This window comes from Canis lupus, chromosome 28 (genome assembly GCF_003254725.2).
Source record: "Canis lupus dingo isolate Sandy chromosome 28, ASM325472v2, whole genome shotgun sequence".
In the NCBI taxonomy this organism is placed as follows: Eukaryota; Metazoa; Chordata; class Mammalia; order Carnivora; family Canidae; genus Canis; species Canis lupus.
In genome coordinates this window covers 12960170-12982626 of record NC_064270.1, presented here as the reverse complement: position 1 = coordinate 12982626, position 22457 = coordinate 12960170, and the positions used below count along the sequence as shown (strand labels likewise).

Below are 22457 nucleotides of genomic sequence, written 5' to 3'. Positions count from 1 at the left end.
TAAAAAAAAAAAAAAAAAAAAAAAAAAAGATTCTTTCTCCCTCTCCCACTGCCCCTCCTCCCAAGCAAAACAAAACAAAACGACACAACTAAACAGTTTTGATCAATGAGATTAACCAAATAATCAGCAATTGAGCTATTCTGTTTTGACTTGTTGAGGATTATCCAGGAAAAAAGCCAGCCAAGCCTTTTCTTTTTATTTATTTATTTTTAAGATTTTATTTATTTGAGAGTGAGCCAGTGGACATGAGAAGGGGGAGGGGCAGAGGGAGAAGCAGGCTGCCCACTCAGCAGGGAGCCAAAGGGGGTGGGGGAAGGGGGTGGGGGGGAATAGGCGGTAGGTGGGTGAGGAGGGCCCTTGATCCCAGGACCCTGGATTCTCAACCTGAGCTGAAGGCAGATACTTAACCGACTGAGCCACCCAGGCACCCCAGTCAAGCTTTTCCATTTTACTATACAAACAAAGAAGTTTCACACGCATTTGCCTCCATTGATCCTTTTCATTCCAGTCTCTAAAATTTAGGATATTTTATAACGTATCAATATATTGACTGAAAATGAAATTTAAATTCTTTGCTAAGACCCACCAGGACAAGGATGATCTTCACCCCTGTCTGCTTTCCAGTTTCATGTCATAATACTTGCTCTCTGGCTCACACTGGCTTCTGTTCTGATTCTGAAACTTACCAAGTTGTTTTCTACTTCAAGGACTTTGCACCTTCTGTTTCTCCTACCAAAAGTCACTTCCTCAGCTCTTAAATATCTGATTCTTTCTCATCCTTGAGATCCCAAGCAAACATTACAACCCCAGGGACTTACCTGACCACTACTATATTCAGAGAAGCTTCCCACCGCTTACCTAGGACCTTATCAGACCAGATCCTCATCTAAACCACAGAACACAGAAATTATTTTCCCAATTCTCTCAAAAGCTGTATATAACTTACAGCACTTCATGCTGCACAGGAGAGAAGTTAATTCATTACAATTCAGTGACACTAGGGCACTAGGGACTAATTCTCTATGATTTAATCTATCACATCATCTGGTTTATTTCCTTCACAACACTCACCACACCCTGTCATTATTTGGTTTATCATTTATTTATGTATTGTCAATCTAGAAGGTGAGCTCCATGAGGGCAGGAGGCTTGTTGTCTGTCTTATTCAGGCTGAATCCCAAACATACAGTAAGTGCAATGTCTGTTGTGTCACAAATAAACAGTAAATCTTTGTCGATGACTGAAAAAATATTATTTTGCCCTTAATGATTTAGAATCTTTGCCATGCCCTGGAGCAGTGGTTCTTAAACTTCAGTGTACTTAGTAAGGAAGCTTCCTCCAAAGATTCAGATTTAGTCATCAGATCGTTTGGAAATTGACGTTTCAGGTAGAAGAAAAAAAGTTCAGGGCACCTGGGTCACTCCGTTAACTGTCTGCCTTTGGCTTAGGTGATGATTTCAGGGTCCTGGGATAGAGCCCTGTCCCCTGCCCCCCTGCCCCTTTGGGCTCCCTACTCAGCAGGAAGTCTGCTTCTCATCTCTTTGGCCCTCCCCACCAACCCCTCCCTCCCTGTTTCTGTTCTCTCTCTCTCTCAAATAAATAAAATCTTAAAAAAAAAAAAAGTTCAGGGGCGCCTGGGGTGGCTCAGTTGGTTAAGCTTCTGTGTTGTAATCTCAGGGTCCTGGGATCGGGCCCCATGTCAGGCTTCCTGCTCCACCGGGAGCCTGCTTCTCCCTCTCCTTCCGGCTCGTGTTCTCTATCTCTGTTGTTATCTCTGTATCTCTCAAATAAATAATTAAATAAATAAATAAATAAATAAATAAAATATTAAAAAAAAAGTTCAGGTTGGGTTGGGTATATGTTCAGACATTCAAAATTGTCTTCTTTTTAAAATGAAATGCTTTGGGCATTTGGTGCAGCTGGTTGGGCTTCTGACCCTTGGTTTTTGCTCAGGTGGTGATCTAGGGTCCTGGGATCCAGCCCTCAGGCGGGCTTCAGGCTCCAGGTGGAGTCTATGTCAGACTCTCTCTCCCTTTCCCTCTGTCCATGCACTCTCTCTCTCTCTGTCTGGAATAATTAAATAAACCAAAAGAAAAGAAAAGAAAAGAAAAAAGAAAAGAAAATAAATGCTTGAGAGGCACCTGGGTAGCTTAGTCAGTTGAGGGACCAACTCTTGGATTCTGCTTGGGTCATGATCTTGGTGGTGAAATCAAGAGAAAGTCTGGTGAAATCTCGGTGGTGGTGAAATCTCAGAGTCTGCTCAAGGTTTTCTCTCCCCTTCCCTCCCCTGCTGCCTGTCCCCCTGCAGGCTCTCTCTCACTCTCAAATACATACATACATACATACATGCATGCATACATAAAATCTTTAAAATGAAATGCTCAATTTTTATTTAATTCTGAGTCCATATGATATGGTTGACTCTTTGTCCAGGCAACATTAGAAAGTACATCCGGAAAACACAAAATTGTGCTTAGCTGAATAGTAACAGTATCCTCAAAAATAAGGGCAATAAATTTGCAATGTTACTTATTCTTAGGAAGAAAAGTCACTGTTTTACAGACGAAGGAAGCATTTGTTAACAATTTTGTCAAAGCCAGATCATTGATATTTTACTGGAGAGTCTGGTGCATGCAATGTTTGAAAAAGCAAAGGAGAATAGTATGGCCGTTCCTCAAAAAAAAAAAAAAAAAAAAAAAAGGAAACCTAGCATTACCACGTGGTGGAGCAGTCCTATTTGTGGGTATATACTCAAAAGAACCGAAGTCAAGGCTTCAAACAGGTATTTGTAATCCATGTTCATGGCAGCATGGGTCACACAAGAGTCAAAAGTGGAGGCAAACGTTGGATGGAACGAGAGCACCGACACACGAATGGGTAAACACAAGGCTGTATCATACGAGGGAATAGTATTCTGACCTGCACACGGGGGCCTGGAAGACACGCTGAGCGAACACGCTAGTCCCCAAAGGACAAATACTGTGTGATTCCGCTAAGAGCAGGTATCCGGACCGTGGAATTCACGGAGACTGAGGTTGCCAGGGGCTGGGCGGGGAGAAACGAGGAGTTAGTGTTTGAGGACTAGGGTTGCAGTTTGGGAAGGTGACAAAGCAGTGGCACGGGTCGAGCGCTGGCTGCGCCGCAGTGTGAATGTTCTGAACGCCGCGGAATCACGCACTTAGCAGAGGTTAAAATGGCCCAGTTCACGTATATTTTACAAGGAAAGGAGAGAGGAGAAGGCGTGAGGAATTCTGACATGCGGCTTTCTCTGGGCATCCACTGCAAGAGGCGGCAAGTTCCCGCGACAGGCCAGCACGGCGCCTCCGTGGCCCCTAAGACACCGAGGGCAGCCTGCGGGAGCTCTGCACCGAGCCCGGGCCCTCTGCTGTGCTCGCGGCGGGCACGGCCTCGGGGCGCTGCTGAGACGCGTCCCCCGGAGAGCGCGGGGCCGACAGAGCGAAGCCAACACCGCGGGACGGCGGGCGCGCCTGGGCCGACAGCAGCGCGAGGGGCGCGGCGCAGGCCGGCGAGCCCGGGCCTCCTCCCCCACGACAGTCGCCCTTCTCCAGGCTGGAGGGCGGCGCGGGGCTGGCGCAGGGCCCAGCGCCCGGCGCGCGCCGCGGCCTCAGTTTCCCGGGCGGACGCGCTGGGAGCGCCAACCCTCCGGGCGGGCGGGCGGGGGCGCGCAGGGGGCCGGCAGGGGGCGCGAGCGCGCGGCGGGCGCCGGGAGGTGGGCGCTCGGGGACCGGGGCGGCCCGGGGCCGCGCGGCCGCGAGAGGCGGAAGCCCGGGCGGGAGGCGGGGCGGCCGCGCTGAGTCACCCCGGGTCGGCCCGCCCGCCGCTTCCAGGGGCGGAGGGGACAGCGGCCCGGGACGGGCGGCCGCAGCTGCCCGCCGCGCCGAGGGACCGCGGGGCGGCGGAGGGCAGGTCAGGGGCCGCGCGGGGCGGGGCGGGGAGCTCGGGGCGCGGACGCGGGGCGGCGGGCGGAGGGGCCTGCGCCCCGGGGGCCGCGCCGCTCGGCGGGGCCTGCGCCCGCCCTTCCCCGCGGCGGCCGCTTCCCCGGCGGAGAGCCCGGGGCCGGGGGGACCGGGGGGACCGGGGCGCCGGCCCTCCGCGGAGCCCGGGTCGGGTCGGTCCGCGAGGCCCCCGCGTGGCACCGGCTGGGCGGTGGGCGGTGGGCGGCCGGCAGTCGGGGGATGCGGACGTGGGCTTTTCAACGGAGTCAAGCCCGGGGCTCTTTCCACTGTGCCGCCCTGCCCCGCGGGCGGAGAGGCGGAATCCGAGAGCTGGCACAGAGTTCAGCACTAGCCCAGCCCCCAGTTACAGTGAAGTCGTGCGGCTGGCCCCGAGGCCATCCACTTGGTCTGGGAGTCCGTGATTCTGCGGCCGGGAGGCAGGGAGGCAGGGAGGCTGGGAGGCTGGGAGGGCAGGGACGGAGGACTTCCGAAGCGGGGGTTAAGACCTCTTTGGCTAGAGATGCGAGTTTGGGTTTGCTGGAGTTTTGCTGTTACCCACGGACACCTGCATTCCGGCCGCGGGGACTGATGTCCACCAGGCATCAGTTTCTCGAAGCACTTCACCTGGAAGGAGGTGACGGTGCTGTCAGTTGTATAAAGGAATCTTGGGGATACACAGCGGTCAGGTCTCTGCAGAGGAGGCGCTGTGGGGAATGCTTGGGGTGTCGAGGTAATGTTTAAATGCAAAAAACCCCCAAAACCCTACTTTAAATGCAGCCTCATTATCCTGTATTGCCTGTCTCATTTATGCAATAATGCCGGGCTCTCCCAAATGGGTAACCTACCTATATTACAGTAACATGCACACCTTGTGTTGAGACACCTTCTTTTCCTAATTAGTGATGCTGTGATATGTGGCGAACAGTGGAAGGCTCAATATTTAGGGTTTGAGCATCGTTTAGCTCGGATTGTTTGCACAGCTGAGTTCCAGGAGTGGAGAGGAGGGTTGATTAATCCCTGGTTGTATGTGGCGACTGCGGTACCTGGCGGCACACAGGTGTGCTTTCTCAGTGCTGCACTTATTTTCCTCACAACAGGAATAGATTCCAGGTGATGTACAAGTTAGTTTATCCCTCAGCACCTATTCTCTAAATTATTGAATTAAAGGATCTCTACCCCCTTTTAAGCTCCTGATTTTACACGTTCATTTGAGACATGTCACTCACTGTGACAACGAAAAGTTTTAATAAAACGAGTCACATTATCAGCGTTGGCCTAACATAAGTGAAAAGCAATTTTTCTTTTTCTTTTTTCTTTTTTTTACTTTTTTTGAAAAGCAGTTTTTCAAATTACTTCAGGGTTAAATGCACTTAAATTCAGAGATTGGCATGGAGCGCTTTGTGAGAATAGCTAAAACCTGACCTGGGAATGGGTTGTGTGGGGTGCACAGATAACTTTGGCAATAAGCTGAGAACATTCTGCCTCAGGAAATGTGATAAGATGTCTTTTATATAGTGCTCATATTGTGTGTATATTCGGCTGAGATATAATAATCTTTATAGACAATCTGTTCAAATATGTATAAGTTATTTATTTTGTCTTGCAGCCCCAAAGCAGAGCCTTTCCCACTTCTTGTTTTCTTTTTCTTCTGCCTCTTTCTGAATGGCCCTCTTTCCTGCAGAGACCCTTTTCCGTTCCTCTTTCATCTACATTGCAATTCAGAGCCTCCTGCAAGCACTGACTGAGCTTACACTACTTTCTCTCCCCTTAGAGAATATGACTAGTCATAATGCTTTAGTCGTTGTTTAAGATCTAAAAAGTAAGGGTGGCTGTTCATTTTTGGAACATATGCAAGACTTCATGAGGCTCTGGTTCTGAAAAAGGGTTAAGTGGACTGCGCTTAGATTTTTATCGTGTGCATCCTTGGAGTCTCAATATAGGAAGGCTCCAGAGCCAGCAAACTCACTTATCTCTGCCTCAGAAGGAAATCCTTTCTGCAGGATGCATAGGGAATCTTCAAATGTGTTCTTGTTCTCAACCCTCCCACTTTACAGGGTGGGGCTAAAATAAGTGAAAAGCTGTTTTTTCAAATTTCATATACTTCAGTGATTTTTTAAGTTACAGATACTTTTTATATTGGGATTTTTTTTAAATGGTAAAAGCAACTGCAGTAGAATGCAAATGGAGACTTGCATACCTATTGCCCGGTATAAGGCCTGAATCATTTTCTAGGTTGTTTCTGAAGCCACGGTATTACATACAGCATAGCAATGTTACAGGATTATCTGCTTTGAAATTCTCAACCATGCTTGGTTTTTAGCTAAAGCATCCTGAAAATTCATTCAGGGTGGCATGAAAAGTTTAATTATTATGAAATTAATGTTAATTTGAAATAGTTTCTTATGCTCAACTTAGGAAAACATCTGGATAAACTAATTTGCAAGATTAGATAACAGAGTCTTGTGGGTCAGGTGTTAATTATGAGATATAAGGGACGCCTGGCTGGCTTGGTCCGTAGAGCATGCAATTCTTGATCTCAGGGATATGAGTTCAAGCCCCACGTTGGGTGTAGAGCTTACTTAAGAGAAATTATGAGATATCAGCCTCTCGCAGAAACCTAAAGTAATAGCCATAACATCAGATCACAGAACAGCTCTGTAATGAAAGAGCCTGTAGACAAACCAAAAGTGTTAGCTTTTGGTTGGGTGCTTTATCCTTGATGCTATGAAAGTCAGCCAGAGGAGATAAAATAAACATAGAGTAGCTAAAATATATTATTTTATTTTTAGATTTTAGAGTTTACCTGAGAACCCAATCACCAAGACCTGGAGCAGCACAGCAGAGCAAATATTTGGGCATTGTGCTAGGGGTCTGAAGTCTGCGCTTCTGATTTGTTCATTCACCACATAATCATGAAGCACCTGTGTCTACCAGGCACCATTCTGGGTGCTAGGGATACAGCTGTGAGCACAACAGACAAAGCCCTGACCGTGTGCAGTAGGATTGTAGTGGGGTGGAGGCAGATGTAAAAATGTGAATGGATCAACTGTCACATGATCAGAATGCTATGGAGAACTTTAAAGAGGTATAAGTTGGAAGGGGTAAGTATGCGTGCAGGGGTTGGGGGATTTACTTTGCACGGATTGGTGAGAGAAGGCCTCTGCCAAGGTCACTTTTGATCTAGGACTGGAACGATTTGAAACAGCAAAGGTGGGGGGGGGGGGGATAGAGGGATGAGCAAGTTCCAGGCCCTGATGCTAGCATGTTTGGCATGTGTGAGGGCTTACAAGGTCATAGCAGCCAGGCAGCTCCAAAGCGGGTGCGGGAAAAGTGGGCAGCAGATGAGAGGCGGTGGGAGTGGGAAGGGGCACATCACTGGAGGCCATTGTAAGGATTTGGCCTTTACTCTGAGTGAGGGGGAGAAGTCATTAGAGGGTTTTGAACAGAATTGCTCATGAGGACTTAAGTTTGACAGGATCACTCTGGCTGCTGGGTGAGAGCAGAGAGGAACAGGGCAGAAAGTTGGGAAGACCTTCCCTGTGACCCTAAACTGTAACTCTTTTGGGGGCCTTAGTTTTCTTAACTGTAGAGTGACCAGGTCCCTTCTAGCTGTAGAATTTTTTTTTTCCTTTAGGGATTTTATTTATTCATGAGAGACACAGAGAGGCAGAGACACGGGCAGGGGGAGAAGCAGGCTCCCTGTGGGGAGCTGGATGCGGACCCCAGGATCAGGACCTGAGCCAAAGGCAGATGCTCACCCTCTGAGTCACCAGGTGCCCCTAGCTCTAGAATTTTAAGATTCTAAGGAGTGTGGAATATTTCTACGGGGAGACCAGGGGATTGCATATGAAGAGGTTCCAAAAGTGAAGAGCTTCAGATGACCTTGAAAACTTGACTCCAACTCGCCTCTAGCTGAATCACTCCAAATCAAGAGGTAATCAGGTCTTTTCAGTTAGGTTGTCAGGTCATGGGAACAAAAACATTGTTTCGTGAATATTCTCTGCTGATCCCTTTAGTACTCTGCTGATCCCTGAATTTTCTCTTCCTGCTTGAAAAAGGATGAAGAGCTGTTACTCATCAACAGAGCTGGCAACCAAAGTAGCTTTTGTTGTTAGGAAAGTTGGAAACTTTGGGGAAGGAAGCAATTCTAATTTTGTATTTATCATGGATCATTTGAATTCTTTTTTAATGTGGAAGGAATCTGAAAGATTTGTTTTTAATTCCCTTATCCTCTGTGCGTTCACCTTATGTCCCATAGGTACTCGCTGTAATGCATGTAATGTGTTTCTTTTTGTGTGTATAGGGACTTGTTTTATATGTATTTTTAATTTAAAATACCGTATTTCATTTTGCTTCTTTTTTCTCTAAATACTGTTTTGAAGATCCATCCGTTTCCCTGTATACATCTAATTCTTTGTTTTTGACTGAATCATTATACTCCATACTATGTGCTCAAACCACAGTTTATTGTGTTTTTTTAAATTTTTTTTCTTCAAACCACAGTTTTATGTATCTGCTGTCCTTGTGATAGATATTCACATTGTCCCTACACCCTAACATAAATATTGCTGTAGTAAGTAATTTCATACCTGTCCACTTATAAAGCTGCACAGTATTTACTCAGAAGAGAATTTCTGGGTTATAGGCTGGCATATAATGAATTGATTAAATACCACCAGATTCCTCTCCACAATGGTTGCCCCAGTCTCTCTTCCCCCAGAAGTGTTGGAGGGTTCCCATACCCTCACGTCCTACCAATGCTCAGCTTTATCTAGATCTACATCTTTTTTTTAAAATATTTTTTGTTTATTTATTCATGAGACACCCAGAGAGAGGTAGACCTAGGCAGAGGGAGAAGCAGGCTCTCTGTGGGGAGCCTGATGCAGGACTCAGTCCTAGGACCCCCGGATCATGACCTGAGCCAAAAGCAGATGCTCAACCACTAAGCCACGCAGGTGGCCCTCTACATCTTTTCTAATGTCATAAGTGCAAAGTGATTTCTTTTCATTTTGTTTCTTTGCTTATTAATGATTTCAGACATCTCCTGCATACAGCTCCTTCTGTAAATTGCTTATGCATATCTTTGCCTATTTTCTATTGAAGTTGCTATCTGCATTGTTCACATTTAGACTCTGCAGATGTCTTCTCTCTAGTCATCTGTTATTTTGTCTTTGTTGTCCTTTAAAAAAAAAAAAGATTTATTTATTTGAGAGAGAAAGAGAGAAAGTGTGTGTGTGGGCACCCGTGCAGGAGAGAGGCAGAGAGAATCTCCAGCACACTCCCTGCTGAGCGCAGAGCGCAACCTGGGGTCGATCTCAGACCTCTGAGATCATGACCTGAGTGGAAATCAAGTCAGTCCCTTAACTGACTGAGCCACCCAGGTGCCCCTCTTTGTTGTCCTTTGATCAAGAAACATTCTTAATTTGATGTAATCAAATAAAGTCTTTGACATGTTTTAATACTTGTGGAGTTTTAAGAAGCTCCTTTCAATCCCCGGGTCATAGCTATGTTTTTGATTTATCTAGAACCCACATTGTATGTAGTGTTAGGGATCCAATCTTATTATTCTTCATTTAATGAGGCTAATTTTCCAATAATATCTCCAAAAACATCCATGGTTTCCTCCATTGAATTGTGGTACCCTCTCTCTCATGGTTTCCATGGATATACTGATCTGTCTCTGAGCCTGTGTTCTGTTCCATTAGTCTGTCAGTCACTGCTCCATGTTTTCTTGCAATGGTTTTGTAATATGTTCTCTTGACTGGCACAGCAAGTGCCTCATCTCTGTTCTTCATTTTTAAGTTTCATTAGCTATTCCTGGACCATTATTTTTCCATATAAAGTTTGGAATTAAGTTTCTAAATTCCTCGAAAATTATTATTTTTAAAGAATTTTTATTTGGATTACAATGAACTTATAAACTATTTGGGAGAGGCTTGACATCTTTTTGATATTAACTCATTTCCTCCAAGAGCATGTAATATGTCTCTCCATTTATTTCAGCCCTTTTTAAGAGAATTTTTGTTTTATTTGGAAATTATTTATTTATTTTTTATTTTTTGGAAATAATTTAAAACTAGCGAAAGAGTTCTAAGGTTAGTACAAAGAGCTCCTGTATATCTCTCATCTAGATTCACCAAATGTTAGCATTTTGCCATATTTGCCTTATTACTCCCTGTCTGCATTTCTCTGCATGTTTTTTTTTTTTCTGATGCATTTGAGTTAGTTGCAAATATCATGCCCTTTTATTCCAAGTACTTCATCAGCTCATTTTTAAGTCTTTTATTAGAACTTTAAAGTTTTCTCCATAAAGGTTTAGGAATATATTTAAACTAATTTCTGAATATTTCATAGTTTTGTTGCTATTATGGATCATGTCTGTATTTTTTAGTTGACCATTGTTTAAGAAAAATAGTGTTGATTATTGTATGCTGATCTTGTATCTAACAGCCCTTCTTCCCCATTTGATTCAAATCATTGATTTCTGGTTTTTTTCCCCCTATAGTTAATCACATTCTTTGAAAATATTGATAGTTTTGTTGCTTCTTTCCCATCCTTATATTTCTTACTCTTTTATCTTTCCTCATATCGTTGGCCAGAACTTCCAGGTCTATGTCAACGCAGTTGCTATGCTAGTAGGCTTCTTTGTCTTGCTTTCAGTCTTAAAGAGAATGAGTCTAATGTTTTCCCATTTCATACACTGTTTGTTTTAGGTCTTATTTTTTTTTTTTTTTAAGATTTTTACTTATTTATTCATGAGAGACACGCAGAGAAATAGGCAGAAGGAGAAGCAGGCTCCATGCAGGAAGCCCGATGTGGGACTTGATCTTGGGACTCCAGGATCACGCCCTGGGGCGAAGGCAGGTGCTCAGCCATTGAGGCACTCAGGTGTCCCTTGTTTTAGGTTTTAGATGTACCTTTGTTAGGTTAGGGTGTTCTCTTCTATTCCTAGTTTGTTGAGAATTTTCACCATAGATAGTAAGCCTTATCAGATACTTTTTCAGGATTTGTCTCCAAAGAAGCAACATGGCAGCAGGAAGGGTGCATACCCAAATCCTAAGCCTATGCTAAGGTTAAGTTTTAAGCAAAAGATTAGTAAGAGTCTTCGATGCTTTTGGACCTTGCTTATGTAAATTTATAGTAAACGTTTCATGATTCCAGTATAAGCTGATTTCACCATTAGATCAGCTCTTTTCTCCTGCTGTTAAGAGTCAGAATTTAAATAGCTGGTGTGAAAAATGAATGAGAGCCATATTCAGCATCACAACTGGGGTCGTCAGCATGATTGTAAATATAAGATATGTAAAATTATAGTTTGCTTACTCTGTGGATCAGTCTGTACTCCAGGTATAAATCTTATCCAAGTAGATCTCACAAAATCTTGAGATACTTCAGCAGGTAGCTCTTTAGCAACTATAGCTGCTTTGGTGTTGGGCAACTGATTCTCATTGCCATCTCTTTTGGTATATGATTTTTTAAACTATTTTTTACTAATTATTAAAATTATACATCTTCATTGTAGAAACCTTGCAAAAATATAGAAAGGCAGTTCTTTAATCTTGTATGTTAGCACCAGCCTATAAAAATGTTGATTATTTCTCTTTTTTTATTGGTTGGGGGGAGGGGGACATGCTCGTGGAGGAGGAGAATGCACTTGGGGTATGTATAATTGTATCCCCCTTCCTCTTTCAGGGTTAGGCCATCAACTCTGTTCTTCTTGCTTGATTGATCCTTTGAAAAAAAGCAAAGAGATGAATAACTTATAGGCACAGGGTAAATGAAGGCTGATTACTCAGAAATTGTGAACAGGCTATGTCTGTGGGAGCCACTATGCACAGACAGCCCAGCCTCCCAGAAAATGGGACAGTTGTAACCCAAATGCTACTAGACCAAAGACTAGCTTGGTGCAGGAAAAGGGGAGGAAAAGTCTATCTGAGATCACTTTGGTTCATTTAGTACTTTCCTTTTTTTTTTTTTTAATTTTATTTATTCATGAGAGAGACAGAGAGAGGCAGAGACACAGGCAGAGGGAGAAGCAGGCTCCATGCAAGGAGCCCGACATGGGACTTGATCCTAGGTCTCCAGGATCACGCCCTGGGCTGAAGGCGGCACTAAACCGCTGAGCCACCGGGATGCCCAGTACTTTCCTTTTTGAGGTCGCTTTCAGAAAAGAAAAATATGGAGAAAATAATTGTTTATTTTCTTTTGACTCTGAAACCTAATACAATTGTCTTGTTTCCTTCTTCACTGGCTAGTGTGGTAAGCGGTGAGGGAGTGGTAATAAATAGCAGGAAATGAGAATTCCTAGGTTAACATTCCTCCCAGCTGGTAGATTGCGCATCTGACTGCCCTCCCCTTCTCATTGCCTATCCTTTCGCCCTGCATTTTTTTTTTTTTTGTCTTAACACTGTCACTTCTTAAAATGCTGTTGTTTACCTTCCCCATCCCTCAAGGAGAAAGTTCTTCAGTGGCAGGAATCTTTGTTTTGTTCACTGATAAATCCCAAGCGGGTGCCTGGCACATAGTGTGTGCTCAACAAAATGGAAGCCATAAAATGAATCAATTGTAAAGAGTAGCTCTGTGGTACAGAGCAAGAAATCTCAGGGAGGGGTGAAGAAAGAAAGTTCTCTTGGCCTCCTTTAAATGCATGGGTTCAGCCATTTAGTAGAATCCTCATTTCCTCCTTGACCTTGTATGCTTCACTATCAACCCAACCACAGAGCTAATTTCTCCTCAGCTGTGTGAGCAGCTCCTGTGGAGTCTATGGTTCCTGAAAGTGGAGCATGAGTGTCTGTGTTGCTGACAAGCACATGGTGGGGTAGGGCCCCAGAGAGAATAATCACTGCTGACATTCTAGCCATGGGTTCTGGGCCCAGCACACACTCTGCATTGTTTTCATGAGGTGATTCTCTTAGGATAAATGATCTGCCCCATCAGCAGAAAAAGTTGCAGTGGATGTGTCGGGTTGTGCTGAACTCCCCAGCCTCACGTCCCGTGTCCTCCCACTTTCTAGTCTATTCTTTCGTCCCATCCCCAGTAATGTAGAAACCTTTTGGTGTTTCTGTCATTTCTGGATCCAGTTCAGGATTGTCATGATGAACAGTCATGGTGCGTATGCCTGGTTACTTTATTATAATGCAAGGCCTCAAATCATATTAATAGCACAATATAGGGTGATTAAAAAAAAAAAAGTTGCCGTAAATACACCAAAATGCTGCCCTGGAGGCCAATGCCACAGACCCAGTTTCTCTTGTACAGACTATTTTCTGACTCCTTATCCTGAAATACTGGCTTCATTTATGACAACTGTTCAACACTCCTGACATACTACTACTCCCAACAAACCTTAGACTCTGCTGCCTGGCTCTCTAGTGTGTTCCAAATCTACCTATACATATTAATTTGCTTTTATATTCCCACATTCTGCTCTCCTCAGACATTCATCAGATGTTCTTTCCTACAATAGTAATGATAGCAGTAACTATATTGTTAGCCATAATTGTGACTATTTCATCTTTCATTTTTTATGAAGATTTTATTTATGAGAGAGGCAGAGACATAGGCAGAGGGAAAAGCAGGCTCCCTAAGGGGAGCCCGATGTGGGACTCGATCCCAGGATCGTGACCTGAGCCAAAGGCAGACACTCAACCACTGAGCCACCCAGGCGTCCCTCATATTTCACTTTACTGAGTTTCACTAACGGTCTAAATTCAAGTAAAAGGAAAGGAATATAAAATAACAGCAACAATACTAGTGTAGAATGGCAGCTGATATTTTAGCTAGTCACCATACTAATGCATTCTCATTTAACCTTCAGAATATGATTTTATAAGGAAGGTGCCAGTGTAATCCTCATCTTACATATGGAGAAATTAAGGTACAAATTGGTTGAGAGGGGTGTCTGGCTGGTCAGTTGGTAAAGTGCACAACTCTTAATCTCAGGGTCATGAGTTCAAGCCCCACATTGGGTGTGGAGTCCACTTTAAAAAGTGGGTGAGAAACTTGCCTGGAAATTATACTGCTGTTAAGTGGTAGAACTAGAGTTCAGACCCATATCAGTCTGTTTCCAAAGCCCATGCTCTTAACCAGCATGATGTACAGAGTAGGCCTCAGATAAGCAGGTAACTGATGACAAGGAGTGACAGAGTCACAGGGTCATTGAGGATTGGCCTTTCCTCAGGTATGCCACATTACTCACGGGTGCTCTGCATTGTGGAGAGCATGGGAGGATTTTGCCTGGTGCTGAAACCATTTGGTGGGGGGGCTCTTCTACAGATCCTGCATTGACTGCTGCATATGGACAGAGACAGTAACACCTCAGAAAAGGATGGGCTCTGGAACTATCCATCCACATAGCATGCTTTGACTTTTCAACCTTTCTCCTAATGAAGTACTTAAAATTTGCAAAAATGAATAAACATCTGTGTATCCAACACTCAAGTTATGTAAAACTGAGCTGGTTTCTGTATTCCACCTTCCTTTGTGTTTTTGTAGACCCTCTGGTTCTAATGACTTAAAAAGAATTCCTTTTTTACTTACCTATGACACAATACTGTTATTGTCACCTAAAAAAAGTAGTAATTCCTAAATAAAGAAGCTAGTCAAAAATTCCCCAGTTGTCTCGATTTTTTAAACAATTGATTTGTTTGGATCAGGACCCAAGAAATAGGCACACACTGCATTAAATTGTTTAAGTGGTCTTTAAATGATAAGTCCTCCTTTTTCATTTTCATGTTACAATTTATCTTCTTGAAGAAATTTATCTTCTGGTTTCCCACATTTGGGATTTTTTTTTTAAGGATTTGTTTATTTGAGAGAAAGAGTCTTTATTTTTTTAAAGATTTTATTTATTCATGAGAGACAGAGAGGCAGAGGGAGAAGGGGAAGCAGGCTCCCCTCGCCTGATGTGGGACTTGATCCAAGGTCTCTGGGATCCTGACCTGAGTGGAAGGCAGACGCTTAGCCACTTAGCCACTGAGGTGCCCAGAAAGAGAGACTCTTAAGCAGACTCCATGCTAAGCATAGAGCCCTACATGGGCCTTGATGTCAGGACTCTGAGATCCTGACCTGAGCCAAAACTAAGTCAGATGCATAATTGACTCCACCACCCAGGTGCCCTACATTCTGGATTTGTAAAATGGGTTTTGACTTAACTTCACTGACCTGTTGTGAGTTAAGTTGCCCTTCTAATCCATCAGTCACTATAGGAGGTTCCAAGTTCTTCAGCTTCCATAAATAGAAAGGATTGGCCTGTACAAGGTACACTGGCCTGTACCTTGCCTGGTCTGGCCGAGACGTAATTTCTGAGGAGTCTTCCAAAGCATCCCAGGTGACACTATCAACAGACTATCTGTATTTCAAAACATTTTGCCCCAGAAAGAATTCTATAACTTCTAATCGGCAAGGCATTTCTGTCCCCTGGAGTTAGTGGGGGGAGCAGAGAAGGGAGTGAGTAGTCTGGTTTTCTTCTTTTAGACAGTGTTTGTTGCTTTAAGGATTTCTGGGGCTCGGTGCCAGAACCTCCTTGGGATATTATTGTCTTACAGTTTAGATCTGCTTATCAGGAAACAGAATCCCTGAAGGGTCAGGTAAGAGGAGAATGAGTTTACATTAAAACCAGACCTTTGTTCGTGGCTGTTGGGGTCTGGTATTCTCGAGCAGCTAACTGGACTGTGGAGCATAATGCTCATATATATGTTTTTCAAACCATAGTTTTCATTACTCGTTCTTTTTGCCGCTGCTGTCTAGATGTTACTCAGTAATTATGATAGCTGGGACCTCTGTCGATGTGAGGAAGTCCAGTTTTGTCTTATTTTTCTTATAGTCTTGTTGCCTGGACCTGCTAGTCAGCTGGGATCGTTCTGCAGGGTAGTGAGTCAATATTAAAGTGAAGAATGAAAATTAAATGAAAATAGTGAAAATCATTGAAGTATGAAGTGATATGTGGATTTATGTATCCAGTGACTTGGAGAATATAAGAATACAGTATCTCAATATGAATATTTTCATCTATTTTTAAAGCCAAATGGTTAATCAAGGCTAAAAAATCTTAGCATAGAATGAGAAAGATGTGATGAATTTATTTGAAATATTTTAAATAATTTTATTATAAAACTACTTATTTTAAGTAAGAGGTTTGCTTTCAGGCATTGATAACAATAAAGGAATGAAATTTCTGTGTTGGCTTTTACCAGTATGTTCAGACTTGATTCTTATAATCTGTAGTTATGAGTCAGGCTTGGTCTGTGTTCTTTGCTGGTAACTCTGAACACTAACAAAGTAAAATATATTTATTCCCAAAGTGTTAGTGATTTGATAATGCCCTGATTGTTGTTTTTTGCAGGGATCAATTAGCAATAAAAATAAGCACTTCACATTCACATCTGATTGTAGATAGCAACAACACCCACATGAGCTGATGTGTTTGAAAAGCAGGCTGTAGATTATTAGATCGTAACAATGCGTATTATAAATCTGTAGTGCCTTGCAGAGTGCTGCCAGCATTTTAGTGAGGCTTGAGTGCAGGGTGTAGGTGAAGAGTGTCTGGAAATGAGGCTGAACTTGTGAGAGCAGGGACCTGGTCACCATGAGCTTTGTACAATGTGCAGAGGGGTTTTAGATACTTCTGCGTGTGCTGGATGGGAACCCCTTGTGGAACTTGAAGCAGCAGAGAATGATGGGATTCGTATTTAAAAAGATAATCCTAGTTGCAGTGTGGAAAACAGAAGGCAAGGAGCCTGGTGGATAACCACATAGGAAGATGTTGCAGTAGTCCCAAAGGAAAAGTGCCAAGGGTCTAAAGTAGGGCAACAGTGATCTCAAATTTGTACATTCCAAGCCCGAAAAAACAATTTTTAGAAAGTTGATGCATTTGAAGGATTTAACAGTGTCAATGATTTCTCTAGAAGTTCAGGGTTTTGTTTTTTTTTTTTTTCCAAAAAGTAAATAAATTAATTTTATATCCCTCTTCTATCCCTGGAAGGCATTTGGCAAAGGTTTTCTTGGACTCATAAGCAGGGATCTCGTTTGTGAACTGCTGCCAAATACTTGTGGGTCTGTTGTGAATACACAGCTCCAGCTCATTTAGAGCTTAGAGTAGAGAGGGTGTCAATTGCTTTGTCCTTGTGACCAGTAACCACAGAATCACATTGCTCCCCCTTCCTCTCAAGAAGACTGTAGCAATTTTGGGCAGTGAACCCCACCCAGAAGTTGCTGCCTTATCTGTATTTTTTATGTTACAATTGGTTTGGGTGATAATGATAGTTCTCCTCCTCCATCACCATCATCATCATTCTCATAGCTGACATTTATGAAATCTAGGAGTGCTAGATTTCCTATTTGCTAGGAAGTGTATTAAACGTTTTATCTTCATGATCAAACTTAATCCTCCTAACACCCTGTAAATTACTATTACTATCTTCAGTTTTATAGATGAGGGAACTAAGGCTGAGAGGTATAAGTAACTTGTCCCATGTCATGTAGCTTGACAGGTGGTAGAGCCAGAAATGGAACCTAGTTCTTTTTTTTTTTTTTTTAAGATTTTATTTATTTTTTCATTCATGAGAGAGACACAGAGAGAGGGAGAGACACAGAGGGAAAAGCTCCCAAGGGGAGCCTGATGAGAGACTCGATCCCAGGACCCCGGGATCACACCCTGAGTCAAAGGCACTAAGCCACCCAGGTGCCCCTAATTTCTCTTTTGAAAATTGCTCTTTATTGTAGGTCTGCTCAGTAATGTCTATGTAGCCAAACACTGTTTACTTACTTTTCATCTGCAGCCCATAACAGGTATAAAACACAAGTATAGAACATTTTTAAAACATGTAGCACTGGGGCAGTGCCTGGGTGGCATGGTCCATTGAGTGTTTGGCTCTTGGTTTCAGTTCATGGCGAGATCGCAGAGTCATGAGCTCGAGCCCCATGGAGGGTTCCTCACTTAGCACGGAGTCTGCTTAAGACTCTCCTTCTCTTGTTGCCCCTCCCCACTCAAATAAATAAATCAGTCTTAGAAAAAAAAATGAAGCACAGGACAAACCATGGGGAAGGTGGTGCATGGCTAGAATAGGGAAGCTATTTAAATTTCTAGTTTTTTTTCAAGGTAGACTATTCATGTATGCCTTCACTGTTTTGCCTCAGTAGAGCAATTACTGAAATAGGAAAGACACACAATTTAAAAATTAGATCTTTTTCTCTATAGTATGGGTCACACTTTTGCTTCTCATATTTTACTTCTTTGTATCTTAGTAATTTTTATCGTGTACTAAATATTGTGGATGAAATGTACAAAGCCTAGATTATGTTGTTTTCCTTTAATGGGTGTTGGATTTTGGTTTGAGAAGCAGTTAAATTCATCTACTTAAAGTGTACAATTCAATGTATGTTAATATATTCCCACAGTTGTTCGACTTTCCCCACTATCAATTTTAGATATATGATGGCCCAGATAATGGATTTAGCACACAAGGAATTTAAAGCAGCTGATGCAAATGTATTCAGATATTTAAAAGAAGAGATGGACATAATGAATAGATGGGGAACATTAGCAGAGAAATGGAACTATTAAAAAGAGCCAAATGGAAATTCTAGGACGAAAACTACATTAGATTAGATGAATTGTGTCGTATGTGAATTATAACTTAATAAACCTGTTTTTAGAAATGATATGAACAGAACCAATCAGAATGATTTTTCTTAGAATACCTTTGTCTTCATCTGAAAAAAAATTACACTCCCCCACCCTTCTTCCCCCCTTTTATTTGGGGGTATTCAATCACTGTAGCTGATTTTGATTCTAAGGATCTGCTTGCCTACTCAAACATTTCAGATGCTTTCAAGTGCCTAAAAAATCAAAGCCCAACCCTCCCTAACCTGGAAGTGAGGCCTATGAGACTCCATATAGCTCTGTGGGAAAGAATAGCATGGTCATTGGGAATATCACTATATATTTTGATATATAACTTAAAGCAATTCAATGTATTCATTCATTCTGCACATATTTATGGAGGGCCTGCTATATACCAGGCAGTGCTCTAGGTGCTTGATATATGTCAGTAAAACAGAATTTTTCTTTGTACTATAGAATGTGTAAGAGATAAGGCCTAATCCTATAGGCCTTCATAGAAGTACTATTTGAGTTGGATCTTAAAAGGTAATAGGAATTTATCCAGATGATAAGAGTTATGTGTGTTTGATGGAAGAGTGAGGTGCCCAGCTGGTCCAGTCAAAACATAGAGCATCTATATTGTATCCTTTTTTAAAAATTTTAGTTTTGACTGTGCAGCAGTCAATGGTTTAAAATGTCATTGGTTTACCCCAACAACCATTTACTTTCATCTTCTTGAGTCTGAAGTCTGGCTGTAGTTTGGCTGATATGGGCTGGGCTAGGTAGGTCTCAATAGGCTTTCATTTGAGTTCAAGTCTCTTTCCCTTTGTCTTCCTTCTGGGGCCCTGACTGAAGGGGCAGCAGCTTCCCAGGGCATGGTCTTCTCATGGTGGGTTATTAGAGCATAAGGGGACAGTTCAAATAATAAAATATGGCTTAAAACTTCTCCTTTCCTTTCCACTGACACTCCATTTGTCAAAGCAAGTCACACGGCCAAGTCCAACAAATGTAACAGGGAACTATATGCTCCGCCGACAGTGGGAGGCACTGCACATAGCAAAGGGTAAGGATCCACAATTCTATTATAAAGAAGGTGATAAATTTTGAATAGCAATTTGATCTACAAGAGTATATATTATAAACATAAATAACTGAACAAGGCATGAACATAGAGGTGAATAGACATGGGTATAAAAATGACTGAAAGTTGTAAAGGTATATCAAAGATGTTAGAGGATTGGAACAGATTGTAGATTATAGTGCTCCACGGATTCACTGATTCTTGTTTTGGTTCTGTGTTGGTGGTATCAGTTTTACTTCACAGTACTGTGATGTAAAGACATTAAATATTTCTTTTTTTTATCTTGGTCATATTTTGTCTATTTTAAGTTCCCTCCTGCCTGGCTGTTGGAAAATTTAATTTTAGGCATCATTGGAGCCCGTCTTTCCCTGTACCCAGCAGTATCAGATTCCTGGATCCACATGGTAGAAAACTAGAGAAGGAGCTGTGCCTTTAGGCTATAGTGGTTGCCTCCCAATATGATGGGAAAACCTACTATTCACATATACAACATTCAGAGAGTTTAAAATTCAGAGTTAGAAAAAGATATTCTAATCTATGAACTGGAGAAGTTTAATACAAAACATTTGCAAATACAAAATGCCATGAAATCCTTCTCTCTTTGATGGAAAAACCAGTGTCAGACTTATATTCTCATGTAAACAACTATAAAACTGGGAACAACATGAGGCAGCTGTTTTCAGGCATTAAACAATAGGCAGCACAGGTCTGTGAGCCTTGAAAGGAAACACCATGTAACCATATATGCACCCTGGCTTTTGCCTGGGGACATTTTCCCAACTATAGCCTTGGGAACTGGACCTCAAGTGAGAATAGTGGTCTCACTGAATAGAGGAGGAAGAGATCAGAGTTTGGGGCTACTAAGAAGGCTGATTCATAGGACAGCATACAGGAGGAGAGGAAGCACCATATGGGTATAGGGGACAGGAATCTGCACGGGGATTTCCCTCAGTTTCTTGTCCAAGGGCCAGGCTGGGCATGCATAGGACAAGACTCTGTGAGCCCTGACACAGAGTGGTTGCTGTGGGGCTGAGAGGTGACCAAAGACTCCTGAGGGGGTTCAGTGCTCAGAAATGTTGGAGTTCTAGTCCAGCCAGACTGAGAGACCTTGATGAGCACTGAAGGCATTTGGGACCCCAGATGGGACAACTTTAGGAGTGGGAACAACATTCTAGAGTAAAGGATGCATCTTAAGACTAGGGACAAAACCAAAATGGACCCACCCAATGTGGCATAAAACCAAACCCAACAGAATCAAAAGGATCTTACAGTAGTTTAACTGCTTCTCAAACCAAAATCCAACACCCATTAAAGGAAAACAACATAATCTAGGCTTTGTACATTTCATCCACAATATTTAGTACATGATAAAAAATACTAAGATACAAAGAAGTAAAATATGAGAAGCAAAAGTGTGACCCATACTATAGAGAAAAAGATATATGATGGCCCAGATAATGGATTTAGCACACAAGGAATTTAAAGCAGCTGATGCAAATGTATTCAGATATTTAAAAGAAGGGATGGACATAATGAATAGATGGGGAACATTAGCAGAGAAATGGAACTATTTAAAAGAGCCAAATGGAAATTCTAGGACTGAAAACTACAAAGCTAAACTAAAGATTAACTGGTTGGACTTATGGGGTGCCAGGGTAGCTCAGCGGTTGATTGTCTGCCTTTGGCTCAGAGTGTGATCCTGGGGTCCTGGGCTCGAGTTCCACATTGGGCTCCCCTCAAGGAGTCTGCTTCTCCCTCTGCCTATGTCTCTGCCTCTCTCTGTGTCTCTCATGAATAAATAAAATCTTAAAAAAAAAACTGGATGGACTTATGAGAACAGGAGAGACATACAAAAGAAAGAAGCCAATGAGCTGGAAGGCAGATAAATTGAAGTTACTCAAACTGAAAAATCAAGAGCAAAAAGATTGAGGACAGGGGATAACGAAGCTATAGTGACTATGAGACATTATCAAGTAGTTTAACATATGTCTAATTGGAGTCCCATAAAAATAGGAGGAAAGACAAGAAATAATATTTGAAGAAGTAATCAAAATCTCCCCAAATTTAGTGACAAACATCCAACCTGCAATCCAAAAAACTCATTGAAACTCCTACAGTAAATATGCAGAGAACTATATTTGAGCCCATTGTACTCACCTGCTGAAAACCAAATTTTCAGTAGCCAGAGAAAAAAGATATGTAGAGAAAGAAATGAGAGTGAAAAATGAGAGAGAAATAAAAATATTTTCAGATAGGGGTGCCTGGATGGTGCAGTCAGTTGGTCATCTGACTCTTGGTTTTGGCTCAGGTCATGATTTCAGGATCATTAGATTAGCCCCGAGTCAGGCTCCCCACTTAGCTTCAAGTCTACTTGGGGTTCTCTCCCTCTGCCCCTCCCCCCACTCATGTGCAAAATAAAGAAATCTTTAAAAAATATTTTTAGATAAAAGCTGAGAGGAATTTTTTGCCAACAGACTTAGTACTGTAAGAAATGCTGAAGAATGTTCTTTAGGCTGAAGGGAAATGATAACAGAGGAAACTCAGATCTGTAGAAAGGAATAAAGAGCATTAGAAATGGTAATTATTTAGGCAAATGTGAAAGACTTTTCTTTCTAAATTTATTTAAAGAACAACTGTTTATAACAAAAATGGCATTGTATTATGGGGTGTATAGTATATTTTATCAGTTATTTATTGCTGTATAACAGATTATCTCCAAAGTTAATGGCTTAAACCAATAAATATTATCTTACAGTTTGTGTTGGTTGGGAATTAAAAGTAGGTTAACTGAGTAGTTCTGGCTCAGAGTCTGTCATGA

General features: G+C 42.4%; 1 protein-coding gene across 3 annotated transcripts in view; it reads left to right on the top strand.

The window, feature by feature from the left end:
* The window catches only part of LOC112672186 (dynamin-binding protein), a 210683-nt gene that overhangs the window by 99444 nt on the left and 88782 nt on the right, over positions 1 to 22457 (top strand). The window contains exon 1 of one of the 3 annotated variants that reach the window (XM_025466878.3): positions 3798 to 3927. The exons of the other annotated variants lie outside the window; for them this stretch is intronic. The gene's annotated coding sequence lies outside the window, so the exon portion shown is untranslated. Of the gene's footprint in view, positions 1 to 3797; positions 3928 to 22457 lie in introns of those variants that run through there. 3 annotated transcript variants of the gene reach the window in all.